The sequence below is a fragment of the Micromys minutus genome (assembly GCF_963924665.1).
Source record: "Micromys minutus genome assembly, chromosome: 11".
NCBI classification, from domain to species: domain Eukaryota; kingdom Metazoa; phylum Chordata; class Mammalia; order Rodentia; family Muridae; genus Micromys; species Micromys minutus.
Genome location: NC_137980.1, coordinates 44,878,406 through 44,891,137, shown reverse-complemented (window position 1 = coordinate 44,891,137; position 12,732 = coordinate 44,878,406). Strand labels below are relative to the sequence as shown.

At 49.8% G+C, this 12,732-nt stretch overlaps 1 protein-coding gene across 2 annotated transcripts in view; it reads right to left on the bottom strand.

Annotated features, from left to right (window-relative positions):
• RIMS4 (regulating synaptic membrane exocytosis 4) overlaps positions 1 to 12,732 on the bottom strand; it is a gene marked incomplete at both ends in the record, with an annotated part of 55,126 nt that overhangs the window by 26,740 nt on the left and 15,654 nt on the right. The window lies entirely within an intron of this gene.

Below are 12,732 nucleotides of genomic sequence, written 5' to 3'. Positions count from 1 at the left end.
ATAAGCTTCGATCCCCTTGTATGCTAGACATGATAGAATCCACTGCATACCTTTGTGAGGAGTCAACGTATTAGTCAGCTCTCGCTAGGTTAGGCTGCAGTAACAAAGGGCTCCAGATTTCAGGGACTTATACAACAAAGGTTTAGTTCCTGCTCATAGTCAACATTATTTATGAACCGTCGGGAGTCCAGTCTCAGGAACAGCTCCGCAGCCTGGGGTGAAGGAACAAGTCCTGGGTGAGAAATGATACCCAAGCGGCTCCTGTGGCAGCAGGAAGTAGGAGACACAGCCATGGAGAGCATTTTTGGCCACTGTACTTTTCTCTTTGTATATGTCAAAGGTTAAAAAAAATGTATAAAAGAAAAGAAGAAAGAAAGAAATGCAACGGCCCCAATACTGCGAAAAGGCAAAGGTCCAGAGGACGGGGGAGCTGGGCACACACTGGAGAGGGAGCGCATCTAATCAGTAAATGATCCATTATGACGAGGCAGCAGCGAGCCCGTCACGGCAGAGAGCCATACTAACTGCGAACTAGTTCCCTCCTGTCCCTTATGGGGCTGATTCATAGCATAAGGTATGCGACGCTCCTGTCATAGCAAGGTAAGGAGAGGGAATAAATGACAGCCACAGTTACCGATGACACTGAGGCAGACACAGTCTTCCAGTTCCCAGAAACTCAGGACCCAAGCTCTGAGAACTGGAGCGATTTGCCAAAGGTTCCTCACCAAGAAAGTGGTAGAGGCAAGATCAATCTGTGTGGAGAGCAAAGCCGCATTCATCCCTAGACCCAGAAAGTCCAAACATCTATAAAGATATGAACAGACAAGCCAGCCATGGCCTATACACACAATTAGATGATTACTCCTTTATAAAAGGAATAACGAGGTTTATATGTTATGGCATAGATGAACCTTGAAACATTATGCTAAATGAAAGAAACCAGTCACATACACACACGCACACTCATACACACACACATACACCCATACACACAAATTCAGTGACTTGATTTACCCAAGACGCTGAAACAAATCTATTGAAATAAAAAGCTTGCACGAGTGGCTGCTATGTCACCCATGCAACAGAGAGGAGAGAGGCCACGTTTACGCTCACTGTTCTGATCTATGAACATCTGAACGATCCGTAGCCTAATGTATTCTGTTAAGTGAGCCTGGGAGGACCACCAGTCCAGATGCCACACAGGCCCCAACAGCTTCCAGGACCAGGAGCGAGTCAGATACTCGAAGAACCCTGCCTGAAACTGAGGGCTCTGGGAGGGACAGATGACCCAGGCATGGGGCCACTCAGATGAGCCAAGTGAGGAGCTAGCCCAAGAAGACAACCAGACTGGAGTCACTGTGTCTGGACAGGGAGCTAGTCTGAGGTGAAGACCCATTGGGTGCTGTGCAGGCCTGGGGGAGCAGACCATGCCAGAGATGACCCCTGCCTGCTGCCATAAAGCCTGAGCAGAGCAGAGCACTCCTGAGATGACCTCAGACACTCAGATCCAAAGCAGCACTAAGAGGAGTAAGCGGTGGAGAAATGCAAGAGAAGGAAAACCAGAAGGATGCGGGCACAGTGAAGTGAGGCAGAGCTGGAGACTCGGCAGCAGGGTCTGTTACCACCAAAGGCCAGGCAGATGTCCCCGGTCTGGGCTGCTTGCTCAAGGACATGTTGATGTTTGAAGACTGTGCAGGACTGTCCCCACCCCTCACCTTGGGCATCCTGGGAGAGCTGGCCCTGGGGGCTTTCGAGCAGGAGAGTTAACCTCTCCTGCAGTAAGTACTCAGGAAAGAAGCCCCCTCCCTAACACCTACTCACCTGTCCCAAACATTTCATTTCGGGAGTTGTGGGTGAGCGAGACCCCAGGAATACTAGGGTTAGAGAGTTGGTCCTACCACTCTTCTACTGTTCGGGTGTGTGGCCAAGGGACAGACACCCTCCTTCTCCCTTGCCCCAGTCCCTGTGGCAGACAGGAGAATTGGGCCTGGGGCCATGAGAGCAGGAGAGCTGGCCCTGCCCCTCACCAGCTGCAGCACTTGGAAGACCAGGCTCCACACCTCACTCGGGCAGCACAGAAGAGCTGACCCTAATCCTGACCCTGGTGGCAGGAGCAGGGGAGAGCTGGCCCTGCCCCTCACCTGCTGCATCACTCGGAGCATGCTCAAGGGAGTGAGCACTGGAGAGCCGGTGGGCTGACTGGCTCAGATACCTTTCAGGCTCAGATCCAGGGCTTTGAGTTGGTCCACCCGAACACGTACCCTATTGATGAACTGCTGGAGCGCATGAAGGGGCCAGTCTTACAGATCCAAAACTAGGGGATCTTCACACAGAGCAACAACAGGATATCCTAGAAGAGTTCCAGTGAGGTTCCAGTTATCTATCAATAGAGTAGCAGAAGGCGGAGGCCTTGTTCTAGACCAAGTCATTGCAATGAACATTTGCAAGCAAAGAAGTGTGGACAAAAGGGCATACTGTGGGACACACTGTGACACACAACAGCTTCCACAGTGAGATTTTTTTTTCCTCTGTTGCAGTGGAGGGGGACATGAGTGGGATTGGGGTCAATGATGAGAAATTCACAAAGAATCAAAAAAAATTTAAAAAGACTAGTGTTTCCCAGGGCCGGAGTGAGGAAGGATGGACCGTAGTCATGGATACAAAGCATCTTTAGGAAGTAACAAAACAAAAATGTACAACTGACTTTGGGTGATATTTATCTGTGGATATAATAAACCCCACCAGAACTGTATACTATATAAACCAGACAGGTGAACTATATGATATGCAGATTATATTCCAGTAAGGGGTGTGTGTGTGTGTGTGTAACATATATCTCTCCATCCATATTGTCCCATATCATAGCCTGACTTTAACCCCATTCTACACAGAACCCACAAAGTCAAGGAGACAGTAGTATAGGGATGGGGAAGGCCTCTGTCTGGGATAGGGAACACTCGAGCTGAGCAAGGAGCTAGCTTGTGACCCTTGCTGAGGACCAAGCAAGTCTTCATCTCAGAATGCACTTGAACACCAGCAGGGACCTAGCAACAAAAACACCATGACAGGGGTGGCCTGGACCAGCAGGTTATTTATTCTTCAGTGGCATGACCTGAGAGGAAGGACGAGGGGGTCAGAAGATAAAGAGGAAAATTTGGAATCTGGAGGTTTCTGAACAAGCTGTCTTAGGCCAAGCAAGTTTATTAAGAAGCACAGCATCTTATATACAGTTTTGCCTGAAAGGAAAAATGCAAGCATCAGCAAAAAACTATCACAATAGAGCCCAGTCAGCAGGACGCTGATCAAGCATTGCTGATCACGGAAACAGAGGGCTACCTCAAGTGCTCCACAGACTGAGCACACGGTGGCCTTTGGGGCTGATAACCACAGTCCCTTGCGGGAGGGTGGGGGGGGAGGGATTTAGGTTCTCAGCATCCAAAGCCACAGCTTCCCTAAGGCCCTGGCTCCAAGCCATCACTGGCCTTGCCAAGCTTGTACCTGAGTTTAGGAATCAGGTTTCTTAGAAAACTAAGTTCCTCCTCCACACATCAGGGGCTCCTGCAGAGTCCCAGAACAGCCTAGCCCTCAACAGTGGGGAACATGGATGTGAGCAGAGGGTGGGATTGGGATGATGGAAACCCTTCCTCCCAACCCCACCAAGGCAAGCTGCTTGCTCTTCTGTGTTTCAGGCTCTCCATCTCCACCCTTCTCATCTGAAGTGTGGCCAACTTCCTTAGAGCTGACCAGTTGGGACCAGCTGAGAGCACCAAGCACCATCCTTGAAAGCAATTCCACCCTGGCAAGCTGCCTTCAGCACTGGGAGCTAAGAGAAATGGCAGCCTTGAGCCATACACATATTTGCTGATATCAGCCCCTTAGATCCCAAGACCACTCCCTCTCTAAACTGCTCTGCAGGACTGAACCTCCACGTGTCGGCTAATTCCTCCCAACAAGAAACTTTCAGCTTAACGCAGGCTGGGCCTTCCCCGCGCCACCCCAGTTTAAACAAAGATGTCTCTTGAACTGGCCTTAGCAGACCTGAGGAGCAGATAGGCCCAGCCTGGCTGGGGCACACATTTCTTTTCACTCTCTCAAATGAGGGCAGGGACCACGCCTGCCTTAGAGTGAGCTGTACAGGTGCCTGGCCATCACCAGCGGGTGCTTCACCCAGAGGCTGTGCCCAGGGAATGTTAGCCTGGTACCTCTCGGCATTAATGTGAAAATTCTGACTTTGCAGATTTGAGGTGCTGGGACCTAAAAGTCTGCCGTTCTGACAAGTCCTAGGTGAGGCCAACGCTGTTGATTTGTGGCCCACATACTGAGTAGCAAGACTCCTCTCTTTTCTGATTTCATCGCATTTCTTGGTCTCAAAGGAGCCTCTCGAGAGCTGATGAATGCTATTCACTCCTCCCTTAGAAAAGAACCTGCCAGACAGACAATGCACCGCAGAGGTCTTTAGGGCTTGTAAGTCTCAGGTTAAAAGCAATTTTTCAGCACCTAAAATCCTTGTTTCTGATGGCAAAAAGGAAGCAATAGGGGCGGAGAGGATCAGGACCTAGTGGGGACTCAGGCATGGTGGGTCTGGTCCCAGCTGTAGACTTTTCACATGACACCATATAAATTTCCAGTCCCTCTGGCAGATTGGTGATGATCAACATAGTCTCTCTCTCTCCCTCCCTCCCTCCCTCTCTCTCTCTCTCTCTCTCTCTCTCTCTCTCTCTCTCTCTCTCTGGTAGCTGTTGCCTAAAATACCCCGTGCTAAGAATTCTTACACTGTGTCTGGATTTAGCAAATAAAAAGTGCCATGGTTGATTGGTGATGCCTGCCATGGTCCTGGGAAAGAGGGACTTGATTAACTGGTGATATCTGCCAAGGTCCTAAGCCTAGAGGGCCTCTGGGACTTCCTGCCAGATGTCTGTCTCCCCAGAGAGCCTTCCAGTGGTGACATCCATAGATCATTTGAGTCACACTAGACTAGAGAGGGAGAGGCTTGGGCTTGCCCTCTAAGATAGCAGGATTTTTCAAGGTGTTGCATTCTTGGATCTGTAGTCTCTCTCTCTCTCTCTCTCTCTCTCTCTCTCTCTCTCTCTCTCTCTCTCTCTCTCTCACACACACACACACACACACACACACACACCTCTTTGAGAAGAGGTAGCAGAGTCCTTGTTGGTGGTCAAGGACAGGGTGTCCTTGTTCTCCCATCCCTGGCTATTTTTAACTGCGAGGACACAGGTTCAGGTAGAAGCTGAAATACAGAAGGGCCACCCAGCTCCCAAGGAAGGGGGATGCCACCACCCTCTTACGGTTCCGAAGTTGCCGCATGGGTAGCCAAGTGAAGATCCAGGCAATGTGCCAAGGAACAGGAGAGTCCTCACCTCCCGGGAGACTTTCCAATGACTCTATCCCATGCTTCCCCAGGTAGGGCCAGTCATCCGCCCTGGGTATATCTAAGTTCTGTCAGCTGGTCCCAGTCTCTTCAGACTTGTTCAGACACCAGATGCACACACTGTGTGTGCTCTTGTCCTGGAGGGAGGGGGAAGAGCACTGGCCATGGCTGCTGAGTTGGGGTAGGGAGAGCACTGAGCACAGCAGCCCAGTTCCTTGTCTCTGGGCCCTTCCAGTCTAGACAGAAGAGACATCCCAGGATCCTGAGGCTCACGGCCGCACTGGCAGCCTGTAGGGAAATAGCAGTCTGTTGAAATACTACATTACAGATTCCGTGGAGCATAAAAGACCAAAGGATCCCACCTCAGACCAGACAAGAGTTGTTCATTTGTTCATCTACTCCAGGGTTTGAGTTGTTGTTTGTTTGTTTGTTGTTTTTATTGGGGGGGGTTCAAGACAAGGTTTCCCCATGTAGTCCTGGCTGGCCTTGAACTCACAGAAATCTGCCCACCTCTGCTTACCACGTGCTGGGATTAAAGGTATGCACCACCGCTGCCAGACTATGAGGTACTGTCTAAACACATCTCATAAGGCAAATACGATTTTGTTGCACCAGGACTCACATGGGTAACCTAAGTCAGCAAACATCAGACATGGCAAACATCAGACAGATAACTTGTATGCAGGGGTGAAGGTGGCGGGTTCTCTCATAGAGGGTTCGGGGGGCTCAGCATGATAAGCTGTTAAAGAACTAACGACGGAAACAGGGTGTGGCATCACACACTTGAAATCCCAGCACTCGAGAGGCTGAGGCCGGAGAATTGTCACAGGTTTGAGGCCAAACTGGACTACACAGTGAATTCAAGGGTAACCTGAGCTACATAGCAAAATTCTGTTGCCAAAAATCAAAAACAAAATTGAAAACTGAAGATACCGGAGGGGAGTAAAGGAATGAATGTGTAAATATCTCTCCAGGGAGAGGAACATAAAATCCATAGTGGCTTCGTGCGTTGTTTACACAAAGAACAAGTTGGAGTTGGGATATGGCTCATTCGGGAAAGTGCTTGACTGGCAAGCACAAGGACCGGGGTTCAATCCCCCAAACCCACAAAAAAGCCAAGCGTGGTGGCTTACACTTGTAACTCCAACTCGGGAAGGGGTGACCCCTGAGGGTTACAGGGTGGAAGGTCTGTCTTCTGACCACACACACACACACACACACACACACACACACACACGTGCATATACTACATGTGCACACACCTGTTGGTGTGAGTGACTTGGACACACTGATCAAGGGGGAAAAGCATCAGATGAGACTGAGATCCAGGAACAGAGGGAAGAGGGATGTCTTCAGCACTTAGGAGCACTTCCTGCTCTTGTACCCACCTGAGGCAGCTCACAACTGCCTGGAACTCCAGGGGATCTGACACCCTCATCTGGTCTCTGCAGGCACCTACACACATGTGCACACACCCCACACAGACTCTCGTAATTAAAAATAAAAGGAAATTTCAAAGGCGCAGGAAATGTAAGAGAAGGCACAGTTTGCAAGACTGTCTTCTGTCTGGAGGCCTGCCATACAGTGAGGACAGCTCTGACGGTGACAGTGGCAGTGCGCTGATGACAGAAGCAGCCCTGTGCTCTCTGGGTCTTACACCTACTTCATGGACCGGAGACTGAGATTCAGCAGGTCTACCCCGCCTGTGCTCAGCAGAGGTGCCGGAGCCTTACCATGAACGCAGGCTCACTGACTCCTCACACACCCAGTCCCGTTCCATAGAAACCAGAAGCACGGCTTTCAGAGTTCCTGATCCCTGTGGACTCCTCTGAAAATCTACCGAGGGTTGTCTTCCTCCCGAGAATAATTCTGATTTCCCCCAAGGGGCGAAACAGGGCACGCAATGATACCACTTATATGAAATTCCATGAGGTGGTTAAGAACTGAAAATAAGTATTTTATAAACACTGGGGCTTCCAGGTGCCAGGACTTATGGTTGGCGAGTAAAGTGGGCCAGGAGCCGGGAAGCTGGGACCATGGCACAAAAGGAGGATAAAAGATTGGAAGGGAGGGAGGCATTAGCTAGGCCTCCTCTCCAGCAGTGAATGTAGATACAGTGTAACCATAGGCACATTTTAGGTTACACCACTTTTTCTAGTTTCCTTGGTGTTGTCTGAGGTTTCTTGGCCAGAGGGAGGGCCTTCTGTCTAGTGGAGAGAGGGCAGGCCCAAAGCCCAGTTTCCCTAGAGGAGGAAATACAGTAGCAGGCTTCTCACTTTCTTGGATAAGGAGGACACTGACAACGGGGGACATTTCTCAGCCAGCCAGCAGCAGCCTTGAGCCTCAGAAATCTGACTGAACATTAGGCTTTGGCAATGACTAAGAGTGGAGACCGGGCTCTGGACAGGGAACAAGGTCGTGACTGTACCTGCAGCCAACAGAGCAGATCTGAGCCCAAGCTGACCGAATACACAGGTGTATGTGCTCCCCGGGGACCCCTTTTCCCTGCAAGATGCTCAAAGACATCATAATTAGGTCTGCTGGGGTATTGTGCATAGGGAGAAGAAGGTCCTTCCAGCTGTCCCTAAACTGCCCGGCACAGAAGAAACCATGCAGAGATAAGGCTGAAGAAGTCCCTGTACCCAGTGCAAAATGATCTTCCAGCCCTATTCCTTCCTCCCTTCCTGTAGGGACTGTTGGGAGAATCTAATAAGGTAAAGAAAAGGAGAGAAGGCTGTGGAAGACCAAGGCTTCCCGCTTTGCCAGCTGAGTGGACTTTATAACTGACCCCTTACCCCAACTTTTCTGGCCTTCTTTTTCCCCCATCTTACTTGTTTATTTTGTTTCTACAACACAAGGTCCCCCATATCCCAGAGTGGCCTTGAACAATTGGTCCTCCTGCCTCCATCTCCCAAGTGCTGTAGCCACATTTGTGCATCTTCCTGACCTGTGTCTTCCCACTGTGCCACCCGCCCCGCCAGTGGTGGCTACGACAATGCAGGGTTAACAAAGCTGATACTGATAACAGCATCCTGGGGAGGACTTCCTCCCAATGTGCCCATCACCCCGGGCAGGGCTAGTCACGCCCTCAGCGCCTCTCGAAAGCTTTCGGGGCATCTATTTCACCACACGTAAGTCCTCCAGAAGAGTAACGATCGCACAGGGCCTTGCTCACACATGCTCACTTCATCCTTCCAGGGCCCTGACTCTAAGAGCCGTTATGTGCCCAGCTCACTCATGTAGAAACTGAGGCACAAAGAGGTTAAAGGCATAGCCTACAGGGTGGGACAATAATGATGGGTGTACTGGCTGGTGTTGTGTCAACTTGACACAAGCTGGAGTTGTCACAGAGAAAGGAGCCTCAGTTGAGGAAATGCCTCCATGAGATCCAGCTGTAAGGCATTTTCTCAACTAGTGATCAAGGGGGAAGGCCCAGCCCATTGTGGGTGGAGCCATCCCTGGGCTGGTAGACCTGGGTTCTATAAGAAAGCAGGCTGAGCAAGTCTGGGGGAGCAAGCCAGTAAGCAACATCCTTCCATGGCCTCTGCATCAGCTCCTGCTTCCTGACCTGCTTGAGTTCCAGTCCTGACTTCCTTTGGTGATGAGCAGCAATGTGGAAGTGTAAGCTGAACAAACCCTTTCCTCCCCAACTTGCTTCTTGGTCATGATGTTTTGTGCAGGAATAAAAACCCTGACTAAGATGATGATGATGATGATGACAAAGAAGGGAGGTGTTTGAATTCAGGTCTGACTGCATTTGAAATCTTTTTTTTTTTTTTTTTTTTTGCTTCTCCATGTAGTTATTTTTATAGATAAGTATCCACTATACATCTATACATGCTGGATTATACATCCATTCCATCACTATGTTAGGCCTGATGGTGAAGGTGACTTTGTATACAAGAGGAAGTTGCCTGTTGATCTCACTGAGCAAGAGGAACCCAGCGAGGCTATGAACTCCATCCCTATCACAAGAGGCACCCAAGAGAGACTATGCCCTCATTCATCAGGGAGATCAGGGACTGAGCTGTGGTTCCCAGATGGAGACTGGACGGCGTGTTGAATCCCCAGTGGCTGAACCACAAGCATCCCCAGGGGAGCTGGCGAAGCATAGAATTCGCAGGCTTCATGAAGATATTTGATTGAGTGTCTAGGCTGAGCTAAGAATCCAGAGAATTAGGGACCATCAGAAAAAAAAGGGGTGTCCCCCTTACCTAAGACCACAGAAGCCTTATGAGCCACTTCGGCCAACAGAATACAGGGCCCCCTCGTATTATGTGTAGTTGCTTGGCAACAGCGAAGACTTGGTATGTACAGGATTGGGTCCAGCATGGTCACCCCAGTCTGCTTCTTCCCTAGGCTCCTCCAGGAAGCCTCCTTTACTCCCCCAAACCAAGGAGCCTCTCGCCGAGCTTTTACTCAAGAAAAGCCTTACCTGTAGACCACTATGACGACACCTACCTGCCTCCTGCCCTGGAAGGCTGATACAGGGCTACCTTCACAAGCCTGAGCACCCAGCCCAGAGGGCGTGGCCCTGCGTAGGTACTCACCAACTACTCACAAACCTGTTCTGCTCCATGCAGGACAGACAGGAGGTGGCAAAGAACGCAGCCACTGCAGGGAGGAAGTAATCCAGGTCACCAGGTTGGGAGGAGACAACCTACAAATGTTTCCTGCTGCTATGAAGTAGAGGCTGGGGCTATTTATAGCCCTCGAGCCTTCTGCTTCTTGCATTGAAATTCAGGGCCAGGCATGGAATAAAATCCTGGGGATGTCTGTCAGTTTTAAATTGTATTTACTGATTGCTTTTACAAGACGACTGGAAAGCCAGCGATAGATACGCACCATGGCCTTTTCTAGCCTCTAAGCAGCAGGCACTGTGCTGTCTGCGTACAGCCTGGCCAAACCCATGACCAACAGCAGAAGGGCATTCAGTCCTAGACCTGACCCTAGAAGTCGGATCGAGGCCAGCCGGCGAAGGTCCTTTTCAGGAGGTTTCTGAATGGTGGTGGCTTCAGTTCAAAAAACAGTGTCATAGCACAACCCTGCTTTACTTTAAACAAGTCTCCCTGTGCACACGCATGTGATCTGTCTCTGTCTCCCCCTCCCTCTTCTAAAAACAACCCCAGTGCATTCTACTTTTTCCTACTTTTGCAGCAAAACAACTGGATTTCCCTCACTTTGTATTGTGGGTTTGTGTACCCATTTTGGAGTGTGGTGTGTGTGTGTGTGTGCGTGCACACATTCTCGTGCACATGCTTAAGTTTTCACACACTAGCAAGGACATTAATATGAATATGTATACCAGGAGGCCTAAGATCAATCTCGGTGTCATTCCCCAGAGCTGTTCACCTTGTGTTTTGAGGCAGAGTCTCTCAGTGGCCTAAAACTCACCTAGCAAGCTGGGTCATGGAGCCCCAAGAATCTGCTGATTTTCCACAGCACTAGGGTAACATGCACGTGATACCGCACCAGGATTTTGTTGTTGTTGTATTTTTAAACATGTTTTCTAGGTCTTAGACCCAGCCCTGGAGCTGTTTTTATTTATATTTTTTTTTCTGTGTTTTTCTTAAGTCTCCACTATGGCTATACCCCAGGTCACCTGAGCATGTGAGCTCCCAGGAAGCCAGTGGAGCAGTTTATCTGCCGTCTGTGCAGCTCCTGACACTGGGAAGAGCCGGACCTTCTGAGGTCTTTCCTGGGACCACACACGAAACCTCAGTCCAGCATCTGGCATACTGCTGTGTGTGTACAGGACACAGCAGCTGCAATGGCACATGTGTTTGTAACTAGTGTCAAGGTTAAGACGTAGAGCCGGGAGCTAGCCAGGAAAAGTGCTTAGCCGTCAAGCATGAGGTTCTGAGTTTGGATTTTCAACACCGAAGTAAAAGCCAGATGTGTTGGTGCATACTGCCAGATGTGTTTGTGCACACTCACTCCCAGATGTGGCGGTGCATACTCCCAGATGTGTTTGTGCACACTCACTCCCAGATGTGATGGTGCACACTCATAACCTCAATGCTAGAGAGGCAGATCCAGGGTGTCTGGTCAAGTCAGTGAGTGTTAGGTCCAAGAGGAGAACCTGCCTCAAAAAACAAGTCTTAAGAACAACCAAAGACATCTGACAGCAACTCTGGCCTCTATATTCACAAACTGTGCAGCGCGCACACACACACACACACACACACACACACACACACACACACACACACACTCACACACATGCACTTACACAACTTACACACACACTCATGCATCATACACATTCTCTCTCTCTCTCTCTCTCTCTCTCTCTCTCTCTCTCTCTCTCTCTCTCTCTCTCAAAACTGGGCAACCTTCCTTTCCCAGGAATGAAAGGTTCCCTATGCCGGGACAAGATCACAGCCCAGGGTGCTCAGAGGCAACCCGACCTGTCAGAAGTGCGGACTGGCTCCAGCCACACTCTGAATTTCACGATGGTGAAGACAGAGGTTAAGTCTGAAGCTAACTGTGCAACTCTGGTCTCCAAGAGAAGTGTTACTGGGAAAATTTCCAGGGCCTTTTCCAACCTACCTATCCCACTCCATTTTCCCTGTATCCACTCACCACTGCTCCCAGGAGACATAAATAATATATCTGCTTTGTTCCCAGAAAACCCATCCTGTAGCCCAGCACCTTGTGGCAAAGCAGCAGTATCTCATGAACCACAGTTCTCAGCATCCTAAGCTCACCAGAGTGCTACCCAGCACCTGCCCTGTTATCTCTGCCTTGGGTGGAGGAAGGTTCTGGCTCCATAGCAACATGCCCTCAGGATGCAGCAGGCAGTAAACAGTGCCAGTGACTATTTGCTGACTCCATCAATGAAAGGTGGCCTGGCATGACAACCTGGGTGGGATCCATGGAACCCACATGATAGAGAAAGCCAACTCCTGTAAGCTGTCATCTGACTTCCATGTGCACACCGCATCATGCTCTGCTCCTACACACAAGATCAACTAATAAATGTAAAAGAACAAAGGTGTTTTTTTTTTTTTTTTATGATGAAGGGTGGTATGGGACAGTGGTTAGACTTATGGATTCAAGGGCCAGGCAGATCTGGGTTTGAAATTACCACTGAAAGGTCCTGGGCCAAATTTGAACCTGTCCTTTCTGTGCCTGGGTTTCTCCATCTATGCAATAGCTGTGACACGGTGTCCCCTCCCCATCTGACATCTCAGTTGGATAATGGAGGTGAAGTGCTTGGTGTATCTGACAGACAGGGGTACACACCTCCTGTTTGGACAAGGATGACTTCAATAGTAGTAACAGCTCAGAATCTCAGCACTTTCCCTTTGAGTCTGATTATGGCTCTTCCCTGGCTCTGGTCT